Below are 20,694 nucleotides of genomic sequence, written 5' to 3'. Positions count from 1 at the left end.
GTGACAATTTCTGTGAGCACCCAGTGCGCAGGAAGTTAAATGCCTACCACAGAACAGCTTGCTGTGTTCAAAGGGCATTTGGTATCCTGTTTGCATATTCTCTATCGAAATAATCCAAACTATTATGTTTGGCTTAGGGCCTAGAAAATTGTTATTGATTTCTCCTGAAAAGCGATAGAGTTTTGGTTGAAGAAAGGTTTGGTGACATTGCACATCTCTCAGTCTTGTTTAGACTCCTGTTTTCCACTTCAAAAGGCAGATACAATACTTAACCATTTTGTCAAATATCAGTGTCAGGTCTCCGGCCTTTCTACAGTACTTGTGTCTCCAAAGAGCTGTACGCTACATTTGCACCTCATGTGTTGCAACAAGCAAGCTGCTTCACCAACTTTTTGGTACCCTCTGGTACTGAGGGCATGTTGGAGCAGGCAGGGAAAGGGACACTGCCCTGTGAAATTAAAGTGTGCTTTTGCATGCTGTCCCTAAGGGATGATAACAATCTTCGTGGGAGCTGGGGGGAAGGAAAAAAGGTTGTAGAAGAAAATAGTTTGGGTGAGTACCAGAAAGTGAGATTGTGTGCCTCCATCTGGAATTCTAGCCGCAGATGCAGTCTCAGAAAATAGTTCCCAAATTAGTAATGGAAACATTAAGTTGTCTCATTATTATCAGACATGTGGTTCATAAAACATGGCTGAAGTATCTGGCCTAATGCTACACAAAGCAGGAAGCCTGTCATCTAAAAGAGAAGAAATAAATTGTATGAAGGACTTTGCAGTTGTGTAGAAATGCTGAATTTAGAAGGAAAAATAAAATGGGGTAACTGCAGAGGCAGTAGGAATGAGAATGTTGTATTTATACAGAGAGGACCATGGGAGATAAAAAACGTGAAAAAGGAGACTAGCACCGTTCTGCTGTTCATTAGGCAGGAAGAATGCAAACAGGTAGACTGTGACTGGTACAGGAACAGCAAAGTTGTGTGATGAGTGCTGCAGCTCTGGAGAGAGTGACTGTACTTAGGTTCACATACGTACAACTCACTTGAATCCAAGAAACGGAAGAGGTGATGGATACTTGTGCAAGCTTTTTTTGGAGCTGCTTTAGGCCTTGGTAGCCAGGAAGCAAAACAGCAGCACTGAAAATATTTAATGAGGATATTGGACTTCCAGTAATTTTTTGGTTACATGTAACAGCAATACAGTAAGTGACTTTCAAAAACATTTCTGTCTGTAAATGTACAGGATTAATTTTTTTTTAAAGAGGAATAGTCTAGTATACTAGACAGTTTGGTATAGCTAGAGAAAAGTAAATACAACCTTAAACTCTTCTGGCTGGAATCATATGACTCTTAAAGAGTGCAATTATGTCTTGGATGCCTGATCTCTTTTCTCCCTTTCATGCGGTTATTACAAGTGATCACACTTAATATAATTTTTCTAGAAATGTACTTGTGTTCTGGAAAGAAGCAATAGAAAGGCTGGAAATTGTACTCTGAACTTCTAATCTTGGTCCTTGCTGTGAAGTCATACCTTGTAGTTGGCTGAAAATGCCGACATAAGTAGAAGTGCTTTTGCTGCACCCTACTTTCATCTAGTTCCTGCCTTATCCTTGGTTGCCTTTCCCCTTTCTTCACTGTTGGTAGTTTTCTAAGGAGGACAGCATCTGGGTTCTGTTCATGCAAGCACCTTTATGCACAGTTATGTGTGAGTGGTTCCACCGAGAGCAAGAGGATTAGCCTTTGCAGGAATCAGAACGGGAATGAAGTTGCAGACCAGGCTTCCTGCTCTCCGTAGGCTCTGTAGACCAGAACTTCATTTCTTCTTCTTGTGGGAAAACAAACCCAAAGGCCTTTTTGCCCTTTTTCCCAGCTGAGAAGCAGTATCTGCAGTTTTGCTCCACCGTTAATTCCTTAGCTGGAGGCTCCCATGCTGAGGTACCTTTATGCCACTATCCTTTTTTGAAGACTGTAACCATCTTATCACCACTGTCTACAAGTCAGTAGGTATGTTTGTTCCTCCCCTGCTATCCTGTACAAGGAGGTCAGCTTTTCTCTGTATTTTGAAAGGAAGTACATCTCAAACTCAACGTGGTTTTTCCTCAAGGGCGTTAGTTGACTGATTCTTTTCAGCTGACCAGCTGCTTCTGGCTTTTCCAGGACCCAGCTCAGGAGATGGCTGCTGAAGTCCAACTGCACAACTTCAAGCGCCAGGCTAGCTGCTGAGGCCTTCCATTATGATTTTAAACATTGTTGGTTTAATTGCTGCCATAACTGCCCACATGCTTTGTATAAAAAAGGAAGATCGGGACCCCTTTCTCTCTGCTTTTAGCGGAGTAAGCTGTGCGAATGAAAAAGGAGAAAGGCATGTGTATCATTCAAAGTGACTGCTGAAGTATGTAAATATTAATTACGCTGTTCAGTCGTGTTTGCTGGGTGTGCCTCTTCAGAGGAACATCCTAACCCACTGGCTGGGGACAGGCATTTATGACAAGTGACCAAAAATGTGGGGGATGCCCCTCAATCCTGCTGATATCTGAATTGGTTTCCATGGCAGTAGTCAAAATAGGAGACAATGTCCTGTTGAGGTTGGCATACAAGACAGTTTCTATGGAGTCGGCTAAAAAAAGCACCATACCTAGTTTTATTTGGGTGTCTGTGGTGCTTTTGAGAGGTACTAATGAGGACTGGGACTACAGGCAGGTAGCACGGTGGTGCTGGCTCTTCCCACCAGCGGGGTCAGGAGCAGGTTGAGGGCGCACGGGCCGTGGGCCGTACGCAGGTCAAGGGAGCCAAGGGCTTTGCGGCACCACGTTCTGCGGTGAGGTGGAGCTGGTGCCCAGGCCTGCCCGGTGGATGGGCAGCGCCAGGGCCCAGGCCAGGCTGCTGCATAGGTACTGTGAGAGAAACGAGGTGCTTATCGTGGGAATGGCAGCACAGGGTGCAACAGCAAACCGGGCCGTTGGGCGAGGGGCTCCTAACGAGCCAGGCCAGGGGGGCTGCGCCTCGCTGTAGGCGGCCACAGGTTAGCGAGGGGCGCCCTAGGCACCCCGAGGGATGACGGGACTTCTGAAGCGGGGGTTAGCAGCGAAGGCGGCGCTCGGACGAAGCGGGGTCACTGCTGCCACGAGGCGGGGTGTGCCTCTTCAGAGGAACATCCTAACCCCGGCCAGGTGGGGCTGGGGAGGGGGTGGCAGCGGGGCCCGGGGCCGCCGGCGGGGCGGGAGCTGCGGGGCGGGAGCGCCGGCCCAGCTCCCCGCCGCCCTCCTCCCCCTGAGGGGCAGCTTGTGCGCACTGGGCGCGAGCCCGCGGCGGGCGGGGCGGGCGCGCGAGGAGCCGGGCGGGAGCCAATGGGGAGCGGCCGGCCGCCGCTCGCCAATACTCGGCGGCGGGCGCTGAGGCGGGGAGCGCAGCCAATGGGAGGCCGCGGCCGCGGTGCGCGCGGGCCCGGGGTGGGGAGGTCGAAGGAGGGCGCGGCGCGGCCAATAGGAGCGGGGCGCGCGCGCTCGGGCCTGGCGGGGAGGGCGCGGCGTGGCCAATGGGGAGCGGCGCGCGGCGCGCGCGCAGCCGAGGGCGGGCCGGGAGGGGGGGCGCAGCGCGCCGCGGGTAGGGGGCAGGGGCCCGGGCCCGCCCCTTCCTCGCCGCAGTGAGTAGTAAGCGGGCGGCCATGTTGTGCGGGGGGGAGGGGAGGAAGGAGTTGAGAGGAGACGGGAGAGACTCTCACACATACGGCACAAGATGGCCGGGGAAGCAGCCGCAGCTGCAGCCGTGCTCCCGGGCGCTCTCCCCGCGGCTCGGAGCGGGGACGCCCGGCGAGCGCCCCGTGTGCCGGTCTCGGGAGCCAAGTCGGGCCCGGCACTCTGGGGGTTCCGGGGCGACGGAGGGCGGCGAGCTGGGCTGCCGTGCGGGGCTGCCGACGGGCGGAGGGCAATGGCGCCGGGCGACGAAGCGCTGCCCGCGCCTCTCCCTTGCCGGGCGGGCGCGGGGCCGTCCATCGCCGCCGGCAGGGCGAGGAGGGGAGCAGCGTCCCGTTCTCAGGGCCCCCGTTGCCAGCCAGCGGGCTGCTCTTCGCTGGGTAAGTGCCTGAGTCTCCTCGCTTCTCATTGTCCTTTGTCCTTGGGAGGAAAAACAAAATGTCCTTGGAGCCGGGAGGGGGAGGGGGCGCCTGCCTCTCCCTGCCCCCCCTCGCCGCTCCCTGAGGGGAGCCTCGGGGACCCCCGCTCGTCTCCGTGACCCCTTTTGGGTGCGGGGGGAGCCGCGGGGTTCGGGGAGGGAGCGGCGGGAGAAGGGGTGCCGCAGAGGGAGCCCGGCTCGGCGGCCGCCCCGGTGACACTCGTCGGCTCCTGGGCTGCAGAGCGCTCCCCCTCCCCCCTGCTCATGCAGCACCGAGGGGGCTCCGCACACCCCGGCCCCCGATGCAGCACGGAGGATGGGGGGAGCTGCAGACGGGTTCCCCAGTGCAGCAGTGAGGAGAGGGGGGGCTGCAGACCTGTTCCCCTCAGCGCAGCATGGAAGGGGGGCATCTGCAAACCAGCTTATAACTCCAATGCAGCAGTAAAGGGGGGGGGGGTGGTGGTGGTGGGGGGAGAGGTGAAGACTGTACTACATCATCAGTTAAATGTTTAGCCCCAAGCCCGTACCTGTTCAAAGAGCGTTTGGTGCCCGTTGCTGCTCAGATGGGGATATGTTTTCGTAGTTTGTAAGAACAAAGACGCCATGTCCTTTTCTCTTAAAAATAAAACTTGGTGGTTTTTTTGTGGGGTGTTGGCTTTTAACTCTTTCTAAACCAGTAAGAAAAAACAGGCTGCGGATGAGACAGCTTAGTACTTTACTGAAACAATAGATAGAAATTTACTTCACTTGAAAAACAGCAGTTCAGGTGCAGAACTTTAAGGAAAAGTCTTAAGAATTAGATACGATATGATTTTTGCAATTAAAACAACAATACAAAAACTTAACAAGCTTAAAAAAACAAAGCTCGGTCATGCCAAGTCTACAGTTTAAAGTTGGCAAAATACTACAGTTGTGATTTAGAAGGCACTACGGGAAGAAAAGGTAGTTACTTAAATATGAATTACACGACAAGGAAGCGAATGGGCTTGTGTGTGACATTAAAAGCTTTTAAAAATAATTAATTGGGTGTCAGTTTTGTTTTTAGTATTCAGTTTATGCATTTTTCAGGGAACTCGCAGTCATTTCTGTTCATGTAGCATTTTTATCGTTCTTTTCGATGGTTAATAATTTAGAAGTTGTACGACGCTATTGCAGGACTCTAAAAACGCAAGTTTAAATGGAATGCCTGATGTTTGTTTTGCGCTGGCTCGCATTCAGCAATTACCAATTTAAGGGTGAAGTTGTAATTCCAATTGTATTAAAAGTCACTGTAGTAGGGCAAGAGGTAAATATTAAGAACTTCAGTTTTAATTTGAGATTGTGTGTAGCCATATTAGTTGGATTTATCTGGTGCACACTTGTACAGGATCATAAAACTCCGTGCAGGTTTTAAATACTGCCATTGGAGGTAAATCAACATTTTTCGGTACTTCCTCTGCACATATAAATCTGTCATTACAACAATGAAAGCTGGCTTTTGTTGGAAATAAAAATACAAGTTTCAGCAACCATTGGACTTCTATCACCTCTGTGCAAAGTCTTCGGTATCTTTATGTTAGATTTGGATTATGGTGGTTTTATAACCTCAGCAACAGTTCTGCAGTGTAGAACAGGTTCTGACATACACACTTTGCTGAAAAGAAAGTTCTAGCTTTAGGTGGGTGTCTGCTGTATTTTTCTTTTTTTAATATATTGGGTGATAATTTTTAAATAGCTTTGACTTGTTTCTTTCAGCTACTGAAAATGAAATAGCTAAGTTTCTGAAAATTAACTGCTCTTAATTTTTATCATATTTATTCAATGATTCTGCGTTTTTATGTATATAAGATGTAGGAATTTCATTTATGTTTAGTATCTTTTAATGTAATGTTAAAATGTTTTTTTTTTAATTACCCACGTATTTACAGAATGATTCCAGACTTCTGCTAGAGTATGAAATAGTGGTGATAAATGTAACTGGTGCAAAATAGAACGTTAAGCCTTTTCACAAAAGGCAAGAAAAGTTGGCTAGAGGTAGTGCAAATATGGTGTTCCTTGTGTTAAAGAGCATAGTTTGGGATCTGATTAAAGGTTAAAGAAGCTGAATGCTTAAAAAGTGTGTTCTGAAGGGCAAAAAAGATACCTTTCTAGGGGAGATCAAGTAACTTAGGACTTAAAATTTTGAGAAGCTGATGGCAGAAGCCATTTTAAAATTACTTTGCTATCACTAGAGATTTTATTAGATTTTGCATAGCCTACTTCTGAAGACACTAATGTGGAAAAAAAAGTACAAGGACTGTGAGGTATTGTGTGATAAATTACTCTTAAGAAGAATTGACCAGACATTTGATCTTTAAGTCATTCTAAATTAAAGGGAGACAGAAGAGCAGATTGCAGGTATTCATGCAAAAATATAGATCATACATGTTCTATGTCAGTCACTCTTCCATCTCCAGTGTTTTTTTTCAGCCAAGTATGTGCAGCCACCCGTACTTTTATTTTTAGAGTTGAGTTGTAAAGATACAGTTACTGCTATCATAAGTTTTTCCTAACTTAATAATTACCTAAAGATCAATAAATTTCAAGCATCTGACTTGTTCTGCTTTTCTAAAGCAAAATGTTGAAAATTTTCATACTTTCTTTTTCTTTAGGTAGAATTCCATGAACAATATCTTATTTCCTGACTGGCTTCCAGAAGAGTCATTCATACCTTATTTTCTTAGGTAAGAGTGGTTATAACTTGTGATAGTATGTTTATTTCCTTGTTATTTTTTTGATCTTGGGATTTGCCTTTTTGTTATTGCGCAGATGGAGAGGAAAAAAAAAAAACCAAAACATTTTTTAAATTGGAGAGGACACATTTTATAAATTATCTGGACTATTTAAAAACCTTTTTTTGCACATATGGGGAGAATGCCTTAAAATAATGTGATGTTCATGCTGCAGCTTCCATATAAATTTTATTTTACTAAGGCTGTTTAGTAAGTAGATTATTTTTTTAATATATGTATGCGCATACATGTGCATTGTTGTTGCTGGAAAGTAAAGTATTTTCATATAAACCTAGAAGTTCCATTTGTCCCAGGAAAAACGTACATTGAACTTTAACAATTTTTCAGGTTTTGTATTTAATGAGTTGGTAGCATTAATACTTGGGGATATTGTAGAATTTGTGTATGACAGTAATAATCCTAGACTTCAGGTTTTCATACAGAAGATTTTTGGGCTCTGTTACTCAGTTTTGGAGACCTGAATGCCAGTGCTTGGCAAGGATAGAATATTATGGTTTTGTACTGTAGGTAAAATTTTTATTAATCGTAAGACACCTTGTATGTATTTTGAAAAAGTTTCTGTCAGTTGAGAATGTTAGAATTGTAGGTAAAATCTGTATACACCTTTGTTTTCAGTCAAACATGGTGGTTTTTTTTTTTCTTTAAAGGCTATTATTACTCTGGATATTGTTCTTACTTCCAAAGATTCAGATGGCTGGTTGGGTAAAAGACCTTGAACAAAATTCTGTACTGTACATACCAGGTATGTTATTCTGTGTTGTGTTTCCTTGTTTCTTTTGTTTTTAAATATTTTGGAGGATAATGGGGGGGTTGCAGCAAAATAAACATTGAACATTTAAGCTGCAATGTTTTACCTTCTTGAATTTTCTTTTCAAGTTTTAGTGCATTTGAAATCTGTTAGTGTGTACTGAATACAGTAATGGCTCCTTACACATCTTCTGAGATTTTTTTTTTTGTGCTCACTTATTTATAAGACTTTTTTAAGAATCTGACATTACCATGCCAACATGCTGTAAACTAAAGCTGTGCTTATGAGGACTGACTGCCATCTCTGCTAAGGACATACGGTCTAATCAAACTTCACAAATGCTTTTCTTTCCATTCAAGGTATTGGTTCATTAGCAAGTGACACTCATAAGCTTTTCTTTTCCAATAAGTTGTTTTTATACAATAAACATAGAAATTCTTTTTTCAGTGTAAATTTTACTCTAAAAGCCTAAACCTGCACCTAGCTGTTATGAAGTGTCTTGCTGTCCTTGCAGTATAAAAAAAATCGGCTTTCTAATGTTTGATTGGTTTTATTATTTTTTTTTTTCACTTTAAGGCTCTGCATTTAGAGACAGAGCAACATGTTATATTTGAGTCATGCTTTTACCACTGTGTAACTAAAAGTTGGGATCTTGTTTGCCTGTCTTAACTGGTTCCTTTTCACAGCTTACCATGCTAATGTACTTCAGTATGTATTCAGGAGCTCAGAGTGTAGGGTATCTTCATGAAGATGTGTATCAGGATTTTCAAAAATACGCCTGATAATTTGCATTTTAAAATTACATAATTTATCACGATAATTTAAGAATGCAGATCTTGTGAACCCCTGCCTGAGTGCCGCTGTTCTCTTTGGCTTGGATGAACGCTTCAGCCTGTTCATATAAGAAAAATCATGTACTGGTTTTGCATAAGCTTTTTCAAAATGTCTCTCCACGTTGTAATAAACCTTCATATGCAGTAAGTCACTACTAATATGCAAGGCAGGTTTCAAGTAATATTTATAGGTATTAGACTACTGTTCACCATGGATGTCCTGCAAAAAAACACAGCTAACGAGCAAGGCTGTTAAGTGTGTTCTAGAACTTCTTTGTGTAACTGCCTGCTGTGAAGTTTAAGAATTAGAAGTTTGTGTTAGAAATTATCTGGTACCTTGAGAGGAACAGCAGAGCATACTTGAAATCCCACGTGAATTTTCAATTCAGAGAGTCAAAGTCACCAGATACTGCATGATCTGTTACGATAAAGGCAAGACTAGCCTGATTCACATAAAAGACTTGTAGTGATGATGGGACTGATCTTGTCTTAACTCAAAACTTGTTTTCCTAATGTGTAATCCTTAAATGTCTAAAGCTGCAACTTCTAATTGGATCTGCTTTCATAAAAAAATTACAGCCACCGTGCACGGTGCTCAAGAGCAGAGTCATCTTGACTAACCTGGGCGTTTTGCAATGAGTACAAAATGGAGCACTTTGGTCTTAAAGGTCTTACTTATTTTCTATGTTGTCATGATGCTATTTGTGCTGAACAGGTATTATAATAAAAACAGTTTTAAATGTCCCTTGTTACTTTTGTGAGCTCTTTGGAGCTGCCTTTTCTTCTAAGAACAGCATGTTTTAATCTTGTAAATGGCAGCTTGATCTTTAGGTTGGGTAGACCTTTAGTAGGCTAGCGGCACACTGCTGGGGACTTAAAACTGGGAAAGTTTTAAGTTCATGACCACACTGCAGCATACTGATGAGGACTGACGAGGTCAGAAGAATGCTCTCTGGTCGAATCTTGGTAACTTTTTCAGTAGAGGAAGCTGTTCCTCTGGTGGTACAAAGTCATGTTAAGTATTCTCATAGAATTGATCTGTAACATTGGTAGCTTATATGGAAAAACATCAGTGTGCTGGTATATATTATCTTTGCTGAAATACTTCAGTTTATCCTGAGAGACTCTGTTACCAGGTTGATAGCTTTAGAGCATTTGACCTCACCTCTTGCTGTAAAAGGTGTGCTTTCCTGATTCTCTGGAGCTAGCAGTGCCAGTCTTTTGGTGAAGGAGTCATGGACCTATGATGCACGGTGTGTTTTATGTGGTGTAGGCCATACTGTGCTTACAACATCTCATTCTATAATTTAAAACCAAATATAAGCCACAACTGTAAAACTACTTAAAAAGAAGAAAAACGTGTTTATTTTTAAATAGGGCGTGGATTTTTTAATCACACAGGGGCTACAACAATTACTGAGAGTAGTCTGATGAAAATATTTTTAGTTTGACATTTATTAAATAAATTGAATGTTAAAGAGGAAATACAGGTGTTAATCTGAAAGACTAAATTTTTTCAGCTGAAACCTGTGTTTACTGGCTCTGTAGTTCATGGCTCTTGGTGTAAACCTTCAGTGTTTGTGATGTGTTCTATAGTTCGTGAGTGAGTTTTGGATACTAAAATTCAAAAACTCAGAATGTAGCGGTCTATTTTATAATGGTGGAAAACGATCACTTGTGTGATCGTATGAATGAAATGTAATATGTTAGTAAGATCTTTGTGCTATTTTTACAAAACTCAATGGTTTATTTGTTCACTTCAGAGTGGAGAAGTTTTACTGCTACTAGGTGTTACCACTCTGACAGATACTAGATTCCTTTTGCAAAATTCTGCTGAGGTCAGAAGAACGCACTCTGGTCGAGTCTTAGTAACTCTTTCAGTAGAGGAGGCTGTTCCTCTGTGTGGTACAAAGCCATATTAAGTATCCTCATTAAAGTTTCTGTGAAATTACCATAACTGGATGCTACTTCTAGAATTGAAGACAACAAGAATGAACTTGAATGCAGTGATACATGTTTAGCTGTGCTGTAAATTATTTAAAATGGCCAAGACTCGCAAGCTGAAAATTTTGCGGTCATTAATGCTATGTAGTCTTCATATATTAAATTGTAGCTTCTAAGTGTTTTTTCTTTTTTTTTTTTTTTTGAGTAAAATGGGACATATAGGACAGAAGGAGATTTAATGGGCATAAGTAAACCTCTTTACCTGGTTAATTTCTTAGGCTTTGCGTGACTGATAGATGCCTCTTGGATTATTAAAGTCCAGCAACCATGTTGTTTCATCTACAAAGTGCCTGTCCGCCATTTTGAAGTATTTCAGTTTTGTGCCTCCATTTAATAGCAGCTGTTGGATCACATTTAAATGCATGTTTTGAAGCTCTAAATTTCCTGTTCATTTGGATATTCTACATGTTTGTGCCACTTTACTACTACAACTTTTTACTGTTTCCCCTTCCTAAAGGGATCTTTTTCCATATTAAGTTTCAAGTAAATTATATCAGCAAAGAAACTACAATTCTGTTCATCACAGCTTGCTTTCTACACATCTGAGTAGCTATCAGTTTGAAGAGTATTTAGAATATTGTAGAAAATCATGCACAGTATGGTATCACTGAATAGGTTCATTAATTTTTACATATTTGAGGCTATATGCCAAGATAAGTAGATTCTGAGAGATCACGAGAGAAGCAGTTTGCTTGTACAGGTTAGGAAGATAACTTGTGTGGCTCATGATAGTGGATGACTTCACACAGTTGAGATTTACAGTAAAATAAGGGGGTTTCATGAGTTGTAGAGTTTTAGGTCTTACTTTAATTCTGTTGCCTCTGCTTAAGGTAATTTTGATTAAATGTTACTGATGTGGATTGCCAATAAGCTTTTTCATAGTTAAGTTTTCAAATTTGGGCCTTACCCATACGTGGGATAACTTTGAGATATAAAAAACTTATTCCATATCAGTGTTAAATATTTTCACAGCATCTAGCTGATAGCACCTCTCAGTAAAAATGAGTATTTTAGTTATTTTTATGTGAAGGGCAGATCAGTTCGTGTAAGCATACTTTCATTTGCCCAATTTCTCTTTTTCAAAAACTTACAAAATTATTTTTGTTGTTTTGTTTCTCAAGGGATTTGTGTACAGGACTGGGTCTGACTTTCTTGGGTGGTTTGCACAGGTTCTTTGATAATAGGTTGCCTAGTGATACTTAAAATTATTTATTAAAATGTCTCTTGTGCCGTATGCTGTGATCTGCTGGGAATGTGCTTTTTGAATTTTATTTTATTTGAGGATAGGGATTTTTGTAATATTCCTAGGCTAGTGCTCTGGTCTTGTAGATCTTTAATGTTTTAAAATTATTTTAATTTTTTTATTTCAAGTGTTTAATATACCATTTTCCCTACAGATGTGTTGAGGAATTGATTTACTCACTGTAACCAAAATAACTGCTCTTGGTTGAAGCACTGGTAAGTTGTGTTATTCCTAATAACATTTTCTACTTAGCTTTTAAAAAAACAGCAACACACGTGGCTATAATGTTTAACTTGATGAAGTTTTTGGCTGGATACATCCTGAAGTTCCTTAAAGTGTGTCTGTGAGCACATGTTTCTAGAAGGTTCAGTTAGAAGGGCCACATGATGATTCTTGCTGGGCTCTTTAGGAGAGGAAGCTATACTTGGATGGTGCTCTCAACCTGTCTCACTGGAGAACAGCTTTCATATCTAATTGTAGGTCTTTGATTTTCTGTGATTTGACTCCGTATTTCATTTAGAACATTAAGTCACAGATTTAATGCTTGTTCAGAAGGATTTGGTACACAATGTCTGTCTCTACAGAGAAGTACTACACAAAATTTGGATAACAAATGGTGTGTAAGATATAGCAGGAAGAACTTGTCTTACAAGCGTCTAGTGTTGTCCTTTTATGCTTCTGTCAGGATCTGTGAGAGTCTGAGCACATAGGAACTGTTCTATGATTTTTCTGTTTCTGTTCATTTTTGAAGCTTCAGCTTTGCAGAAAATGGTATGTAATGCTGGTAACAGCTTCCTATATTAAACTGCTAGCATATAGACTTTGTTTAGGAATCATTCCTCATGGTGTCAAAATGCAAAATTGGCAGGCTTGAGTAGAAAAATTAATTCAGTTCTGTGCTGGATGAATATGGGGATAGGATTTTCTCCATTTTCCTTATCTAAAAGGAATTTGGTCCTGATGACCTTTTGCTGTCTCTGGCATGTTCTGTAACTCTTGGGAGCTGTCTCTGGAAAGACCCCAAGTCCTTTTGTCTTCCTGTCTGCTTAAAATTCAGACTCCTTTATTTGACATTTTTAATTGGGGCATCCATTGCGTTTTGTGTACATGAATTAACTTTTTTTTATTTAGTGGGAAGCTCTGTTCCTGTAGAGCTATGCTTTGGAATAGATGCTTTTCTTTAAAAGAGACAGTTTCTTGGAGACAGTTCTTTCAGTATGACATGCTACCTGATTGAGTAATGCCAGCCTCAGACTGCAGACAGCTTGAGAAAATGTGTTCCAGGATGCAGATATTCTTGTTTCAGTGGATAGATGATAGATAGTGATTTTTAACTGTCTGGTGGCTACGTGTGTTAGCAGAGACCTTCAGCAGCCATGCTTACCATGTACAAACTGCTGTCTATGCTGCCTTGGCTGCTAGAAAAGCAGCTTCTCCCTGTTTGTACTCTAAAGTCCCGTGCTTTCTTGGGGTCTCTGTCTACTCATGTGATGTAGAAACCAATGTAGAGCTCTTTTGAAAGGAAAAAGGAGTAGTGGGGGTAAGGTGCAAACCTTGCTAGGCCCACATTATCGTGGCCTTTTTCTACTTTTAGGTACAGCTCGTTTTGAATCAATTTTATCACTAAGACTACAGCTCTGAAGCAAAACAATAGAATTCACAAACTTTGAGCAATTCAGTTCTTAATGTGTGTACATGTGCTCAGTTTTGATGATCTTTGATTACTGTTTCATCTTCTTCTGCTGTGTTCTGTGAGTTTTATTACTTTTTCTGAAGTCTTAGGCTATTTTTCACACTACAGGTGTGTGTAGAACAGCATATTTCTTGCTATGTTAGAAGTAATTATTACTCCTTCCAGCTGTTCCTCAAAACTCTCCCTATGCTGTCCACTGATGCCTTTTTTCCTCAGTAACCTGCTATAATCTGTAAACATGTGATTTGTGTTCCATTTTTGTATTAATCTGCATCTGTTTCCTACATCTTTCTGTGTACTTTTTTCTGTTTTCTCTCATTGGATTGTAAATTAGTTGTTGTCAGATCTGGTTTCTTGAGCAGGAGCCTGACTTTTCAGTTACAGACCAAGGAATGCTTCCACTTTCCTGTTTTCTAATCCTTACCCAATGTAAAGGGTGAAAGTGAAACTCTTAATTGGCTTAAAGAAACAGTTTTCTTCAAAATGTGTTTGTAAAAACATCCAGATGTATGGATCTTGAAAGATCTAGTATTACTGTCTCTGGTTTTGAAGCACTGATTTTAATTACTTTTTTTTGATAGAAGGGGCAAATATTTGAAAATGGGAGCCTTACTGCAGTTGGCATGCTTTATTATATAAAAATAACATCCACAAAAGAGTGCATAAAGTCACATCTTACTTGAAAATTAATCTCAAAACCTGGCAAACAACCTTTCTTAAGTAAGAATACCTGGTCTTACATGAGTTGTGCTTTTACTCCTGTGCTTGCTGAACATCTGATAGTGGTAAAAGCAGGCTTAGGACTGTCCAGAGTACTTAGTTACTTTTAAAGATGTCTTTTGGTGGACTTAAAGGTGGACTTTTGATGTCGGTAAAGGACAGGTCTGCTTTTCCCTCTGGTGTGAGAGTTACCAGAGACGTGTCTTGGAGAATAAAATCTTGCATTAATGAACTTCGAAGTGTAGAACTTCAGGTTTGGTTGCTCAGAACTTCCATTCTGTCCATTCAGCTCCCTCTGTTGGAGTGAATTTCCCTTTACTAACAGTATGTCATCTCGATTTTTAAGTTTAAGCTTCAGAGCGTGAGAGTTTTTCACTCTGGAAAACTTTGTAGATGTAGTGGTGTTTTAGGCACTTGCACTGATGCATGGGTGTGTTACATGTTGTTACAGGCCTTCAATCTCACACTTCAGGAACACAAGGTTTCAATAGACATGAAATAGCTGAAGCCATGTTTTTGGCCATAAGAGATGTCTTTTATTGCTGTGGTCTCTTAATAGGTAGAGCAACAAATAATTAGAAAAAAACTGAAGAGAAAAATTTTGTAAACTGAAGATGTTTCAAAACTGCTGCCTTAAACCTTTAGGCATGTGTTTGAATTCTGTCTGTTGACATGGAGTGTCAATATGTTACCAGTGATGTGAAGGAAACCTTGAAAGTATTACATGACTATGCAAGCCCCTTAATCGTTATGAGCAAAATACTGTGTTTGGAAACAAATACAGTAAATAGTAGATAATAGAAGTTTGAAAAATGGGATGATGCCTTATTGATTCTACAAAAGGAGCAAAAGGCTCATGTCATTAGCAAAAAAATAGGGTTCTTCAATGGCTACCTGAAGTATGGGATCACTGCATATGTCTTGGTGGAGGAGTATTTTTTTTGCAACATTATTGAAACCTCTTAAGAAAATGTGCCTTAATTCATAAGTAAACAACTGCTGTGAAATCTTTTAAAGCAAATGTAGATTTCACATGAAAAAGTGTACAGATTGCTATTAATATTTTGGCTGTTACTGTAGCATCTTTTTGATGTATGAATAAGTTACAACAAGGATTGTTGTAGCATGTTCTTAATTATAATATATCATCAGTTCCGTTGACTGCTAATTATTTTACAAGGTCAAGAGAAGAGTTTAACATGAATGTGGCAGGATTACTTGCAGAGTTTTGGTACAACCAAATGTAGGTGAACCTAGTAGGGAAACTTGCCCTCAAATTGCTTTTGGCAGATCTCATTAGTGTCTAAGGCAGGAGGCTAACCCAACTGAAAAGGGCCTTTCAAGGTTGACTAATATGTAACTAAATTACATTTTTGAGAGGTGGGGATAGCTGATACCAGTAATTAAATTTCCTTATGTTAAGACCGTTTAAATTATTTTTATACTTATTGTAAGAAGCTTATTTATGGGGTTTCTACTGTGCTCATGTCAGTACTTTGAGTACTTGATTGTGACAATAATTGACAACTCTGTGGTGACTTGTTTTTCATGTTTTGGTACCTCAGTCAAGGCATTAGCATTAAAAAAAATACTCAAAGTTTTAATTTGTCTTCAGATGCCTAACTGAATTTGAAATTAGGCTAATGTAACAATTGGAACTAAAAAACCCCCCAAAAACAAAACAACCCCCAAAACTGTTCATTCAGTTTACTATGGGGAAGAAAAAATATGTTTCAAAATATTTCATTCTATCTTAACTGAGGGTGAGTTGAATGCTTGAAACAAAGAACTTCTGCAAACTTGAATGCTCAATTTCTGGTTCTGAAAATGTGATGATCCTGTGGTTGAATACTATTACAACTATGTACATTGCACAGTACAAGGCAAAGTGAATTACCAGATCCTGTGTTCCACTTCTGTGTGCTGCTTCCATTGTATTTAAAACAAGGAAGTCTATAAAGTAATATGGAACAGGACATATGGGCAGTTGTGAAAGTCAGACTGAGGCTTGTTGTACTGGTTCCATTGCTGTTTGCTTTGTTGTAACTGGTTATTTTGAAATGAGAATGGGGAAACTGGAATGAGGAGGCAGAGACCACTAGATGGCTCCACGATTTTTGCTGTACTGTGGGTAATTTCTGCATCATGTGTAAGAATCTGCCCAGGATTACCAGGGGAACAATGTAGAGGTGAAGTTGGGTTTCAGACTAAAATGGGGTTAAAGCTATACACATTCAAAAGAGTAAATTGGCACTGGAGTGCAGATACTCAAAATCATGAAGACATCTAAAAAACCCTTTTTGTATGTTGGTCTCTTCTACACATAGCATTGTTTTAAAATTATGTTCTTAACACTTAATAACTTCCTGTACTTGATTTTTGCATGCTAGGAGAGTAGTAGAGGGGTTTTTTAAGTACATGAGCTTATTTTCTTGGATGACAGTGTAAAGATGGGGACACTTGGTTTGTATTTATCCATGTGGAAGTCATTTGATCACTTTGGCTCGTCACTCACCTGTGGTCTTAGTTGCTGTTACTTGAAGAGTACAGTTGGAATACAGAGCAGGGCTAGTATGGCGGCCTTGCTAAAGACAACTAGTGTAACGTTACCATTTTCATCTGACTTTTGACGTGTCCTTTCCCACCAGTAACTAAACCAGTCATTCTATTTGTTTATAATTGTGTGTTTGCTGTTGCACTGTATGTCTTCCATGAGCTGGGAAACTGGGTTAAGGTGGTGTTCAGTCACTGTCTTTATATAGGAAACCAGTTTTCATGTCTGTTACCTTGGTTTTGATGCATCTATGTCTTTGAAGAAAGGAGCATGGACAGTAGTTAAAAAATTTGGCTTATTATAATGAACATGGTTTTCCACTAAGCAGCATCAGCTTTAGTAGGTGGGTTAGTCCAATAAAGATGGTTGCCAGAGCAAATATCTCTGATTTCCCACTATTGATTTCTCTAGTGTTTTAACGCTATGCAGAAATTTCAAAAGGAATTTATGGAGCCTGAAAGGGTTCTTGAACTTCTAATACTTCCTCCCCTACTTCTTCATAGTTTTGGTTAAAATTTATAATTTTTGACTCTTGAACTGATGATTTGACATTGTCCATGGTAAAAGTAGGTGTTCTGGAATGTGTAATATAGAATGCAGCATCAGTTATATGTTTAAACTATCTTCAGGGTGCAGTACTTGAATGTCTTAGTTTAAAGATATGATCTGTATTCCAACAGCATTTTTCTTTTAATTTTCCATAAAGAATCCAATCACATGAAGAGTGTCAAAAGGAGTCTACGAATGGGACACCAAGATGGCAGTTCCACTGTTGATTGAGAGGTTGAGGAAATGGACTAATGCATGAGTGCTGTGATATGTCTGTCCAAGAAAACGATGTTAAAACATGGACTCTCGTGTTATTAAACCAGAGAAGATCTGGGTTGTGATCATCCTATCAGAATGGACTTTGCACTTGAATTAAGCAGGGGACGGTATCAGTGGCTATCCAATGATGGATCTGTTTGAGGACTGGGTGGCAAAATTTTACTTCGGGGTTGTATGTGCATAACAGGCAAATTCATTTGGTAAGAGATCTGTTGCTACCCCTTTGGAGAAAATGTAATGTTTTTTCAAGTGACTTAATAAAAGGTTTTGGTTTCTTTCACACTTTGTGTTTGTCCTTTCTGGCTGGTATTTTTTTGTTTTTTGTTTTTGTTTTTTTTTTATTGTGTTGATGCTGAAGTGGGTTATGTTTTTTGGTTGCTGTTAAAGTGAGAAATACTTTAGCTGCTAAGCACTAAAAGGCAAGGTAAAATTTTGCGCTATACTTGATTTAAAATGTGGTTTTCGTTTGCAAATTATGTTCACTTTGCCATGACTTCCAATGAATTTTTATTCACTGGTTGGTTCACTCAGGTGCTTAATGTTAGGGGTTTTTCAGTACTTGGCCTATTGTCAGGGTACTTCTGCTGAACTTTCTGAAGTTATTTTAAGATGGAATTGATACTGATTGAAGGCTGAGTAAATACGACAATAAAGGAGTGCCTGAGTATTTTGTGTAACTTTTTTAGGTATGCTTGTTTGGATGTATATGGGTACAGAAACTTTTCAACAGATTTCCTGGACAGCATACTTCCTAAATGGTGTTTTCGGTCTTAAAATTGTTCCGTACAAGTGTCCAGTCGGCTTCACTGCTATTTAATGTAGACTTAGATGCGTGATCCTGTACCATGTATTTGATAAGAAAAAATTGAGTTGTTACGGGTACTGCTACAGATGACATGTTAACCTTTACAAATGAATTTTAAAATGGTTCTAATGTTCAAAAATCAATTTCCTTTCAAGTTTCTTGGGGATCAGGTAGTTAAACTGTAGCCATCTTCCTATGTATGTTTCACCTGAAATTTTTGGCTGTCTTTGTTTTATGCTGGAGGGGCAAGATGACAAAGGTGGTACTGATCTAACTTAGGTGTTTTCTCCTAAAAACAAACAAAACCCCATTGTGTATATTTAACCATGTGGCTTGCCCAGTCTTTGTAAATATCCATTTTTACCATGATGGATTGTTCATACCCGTTTAATCCAGCCATTTTGATGATGCATGCTTGCTGAAGTTTGGTTTTGCCATGTTATATGGTGGAGTTGGGTACTGGGACCAACCTGAAGGGATCCCCGTTCAGATGAGTGGATTTCCTTAGCATTACCCTGGATTGCTTGGAATGGTCTTGCATTGTGTTCAGGTGCAAGGGGTTGTCTGTAAATAATCAGGAAAATGACATTCTTTAAAATGGGCTGTGGCAACAGAGCGTTCCTACCCAAATCCATTGATGTGGGAGGATGATAGGTTGTTGGAGGATGTGCATGGCAAGTGTGTGGAGGAATTTGAAGGGGACTATCTTGGACCTACTGGTAGAAGCCAGTGTTGTCAGGCTGTTGGGATGCTGTGCCATGGGTGTTCATAGAAACCCAAACTAGCCTGGTACCCCTTTCCCCCCGCAGTGGTCCCCCAATGTCCGATTTCACTGTCTTGTTGTGTTGCTTACGAATACGCAAGATGTCCTTGCGCTTCAAGGTGTCTGTTGCTTGTGGGAAGACAACGGGTAGTCAGAATACTAGGCTAGGGGATCCTTGGGTCTCCTCCATTTCCTCTCTGATGCATCGTCTCCACACTAGGATATTGTATTTGAGATACTGCTTGATTTCCAGTTCTACAGCTCGGCTATTGTACGGCTTTAAAATTAATTTGTTGTGTTAAAATCTCTTAATGCCCATTAATGGGTTAAGAAAGTGAAGTAGAAATAACCCTTTTAATAGTGTCAGCCTTGTTTTGCAGTAGTGCCTTCACATAACTGATGGAAATTGTGTAGCTGTTGGATTTTTGTTGTTGGGGAGAACCAGCAGGGAGGCGCTGTTGAGCTGGCGGGTGTTACCAGTGATGCAGGGCTTGCTTAGGAGCGGGTGACGCTTCTGTCCCAAGCTTTAAGCGCAAGTGTTGGGTGACGAATGGAAGAGCTATTGTCTGGGGATACTGCCACTGAACTGAAAAAAAGCTACCCCTTGGGTGGGGTGACCCCCAAGGTGGGTTGCTGCTGGCTGCATGGCTGGCAGCTCCACTTCCATTCTTTCAAAATGGCTTGTAACAGCACCACTTCCTGTCCAGGGAGGAAGTAATTTTAGCCCAGGCACTGGAATATTTAGCAAATCTTTAAAACAAAAGGCACAAATTCCATTTCTTTCTGGTTTCAAAAGGGTGCCTGAGCCACATGGGGTTAAGGTGCCCCTTCAGCTGGGGTAGTTGGAAGAAGCCAGGGCTGTGGGGGTAGCAGGCACCCTTTAGGTGGAGGCTATCTCTTTTTTTGGTAGAAATGAAGGGGTGGGTCTATGGTACATCACCTGAGTTGTGGGGTAAATGTAGAGAGTGTCAATCAAAGGCAGAGCTCAGAGCTGGGAAGGAGCTCTAGATGGCGGCTGTGCCTTAGAGAGAGCGCGCTCAGCTCCGTGCCTTCCCCAACACTTTACGCAACTTTCCCTAACTTTCGGGCAGCCTCAGGGGGCCCCCACAGCCCCTTGCCTCTCCTAGGCACTAATCGGGGGCCGAGCGGACCTTTTTCGGGCAGAAAAGCAGCTTTTGAGGGCTCCCTTTTCGTGCCTTGCTGGAAAGAAGAAGCCGTGGAGAGAGCCCAGGTCGTTGTTTTTCCAGCTTAGAAGCCATGGCGTACCTCCATTTTTGTGCGCTCTCCTAATGAGCTTTTTCCCCCGGACATTTTTGTACTAATTACCGCTTCTTTTGCTTTATCAGCAGCATATTTTTGGGATTAGAATATATATTTTTTTTCATTCTCTGAAATTCGTATTTTATCGTTATAACTCTAAATATTTTGGATCTAATGTTTTTCCACTACCCGAAACTAATATCGACTTGGTCCTGGTGGCGGTGCATGGATCAGGTAGGTGAGCAATTAATAATGATAATTTTTAGATTTCTGCTGTTTTAAATACTTAGATTTTCGACCGATTTGAGCTGTATTGGGATGACGCAATAAGATACAGAGATTATTTGCATCCAGTGTTACTTTGGGA

General features: G+C 41.1%; 1 protein-coding gene across 19 annotated transcripts in view; it reads left to right on the top strand.

The window, feature by feature from the left end:
• The window catches only part of CHD2 (chromodomain helicase DNA binding protein 2), a 94,744-nt gene that overhangs the window by 20,910 nt on the left and 53,140 nt on the right, over positions 1–20,694 (top strand). For 4 of the 19 annotated variants that reach the window (XM_055716434.1, XM_055716433.1, XM_055716432.1 and 1 more), the window contains exons 1-5: positions 3,654–4,067; positions 6,736–6,807; positions 7,524–7,618; positions 11,859–11,919; positions 17,378–20,561. The gene's annotated coding sequence lies outside the window, so the exon portion shown is untranslated. The other 15 variants (XM_055716424.1, XM_055716422.1, XM_055716421.1 and 12 more) reach the window with 11 other exon arrangements.

This window comes from Falco cherrug, chromosome 7 (assembly GCF_023634085.1).
Source record: "Falco cherrug isolate bFalChe1 chromosome 7, bFalChe1.pri, whole genome shotgun sequence".
NCBI lineage: Eukaryota > Metazoa > Chordata > Aves > Falconiformes > Falconidae > Falco > Falco cherrug.
This window is presented reverse-complemented; position numbering and strand designations above follow the sequence as displayed.